Source organism: Cyprinodon variegatus, unplaced genomic scaffold, assembly GCF_000732505.1.
Source record: "Cyprinodon variegatus isolate N-32 unplaced genomic scaffold, C_variegatus-1.0 Scaffold210, whole genome shotgun sequence".
In the NCBI taxonomy this organism is placed as follows: Eukaryota; Metazoa; Chordata; class Actinopteri; order Cyprinodontiformes; family Cyprinodontidae; genus Cyprinodon; species Cyprinodon variegatus.
In genome coordinates, this window is record NW_015150663.1 from 1,097,346 (window position 1) to 1,098,245 (window position 900).

The 900-nt window shown below is 31.0% G+C and overlaps 1 protein-coding gene across 1 annotated transcript in view; it reads left to right on the forward strand.

The window, feature by feature from the left end:
- LOC107088217 (protocadherin gamma-A10-like) overlaps positions 1-900 on the forward strand; it is a 3,827-nt gene that overhangs the window by 2,756 nt on the left and 171 nt on the right. The gene's annotated exons all lie outside the window — the stretch shown is intronic.

Consider the following 900-nt stretch of genomic DNA (forward strand, 5'->3'; position numbering starts at 1 on the left):
GCTGCATCTTCATGTTTTAGTCCAGCAAGATTCAACCCTGGGTCCTTTAGCCAGACCCTTTCCCCCAGAATTTATCCCCAATGATGTATATTGGCAAACAATCTGCTCCCTATGGAATTCGTTAAAAGTTGTAGAAACAGATTGCCAAGTATCAAGATCCCATAACAGAGGAAGATAACTTTTTGCATCAGTTAAATTCATTGACTCTGTGATTACGTAAATTGAATCCATTGATTTTCCAACATGCCTTAAAACTTTTGATTCAAAAAAGTACATGAAATAGGTAAAGTTAATTGGAATCATAAGTATGGGATCTTTTTGTGATGCTAAAAAAATATATACTTTTCACATTTCCAAGTTTTGTTTTCAGCCCAATGAAAAAAACTCTCAAGCCTTTGTATGCATTTGTAATGTATTTTCCCTTTCCTAAATGATTTTGGTACATTAGTTAGATCTTAGTTCAGTTTACCAGTTAGAAACTGTATTTTGATGCCTATTTACATATTGAATATTTATGAAATAATGATATTATCTTTGGTGGTGAAGAATATATATATAATTTTTTAACAAAATAAATAGTTGCTATAAACAGATAAAAACAGATTGTTTCCAGTCTAGCTCTTTTTATAGTCTATGTCAGACTGAAGGAGTTCACAAAACAATTCTACTTTTACCTACTTAGTAGTGATTTAGTTTGTTAAAATGTTACTGCTCAGGATTCAATGGACCTCTGGTATTTTGGCACCTTATATTATTCCATGATGTGCACTACATACTTAAAAAAAGAAGAAGCTAAATTTAAGAATTACGTTTGGTTGCCTTTGATATCTTTGATTTTAAAGCAAAGAAAAATTGATTAATACAGAATATTACCGTAATTCAGAGGGGGATTAGATTTTG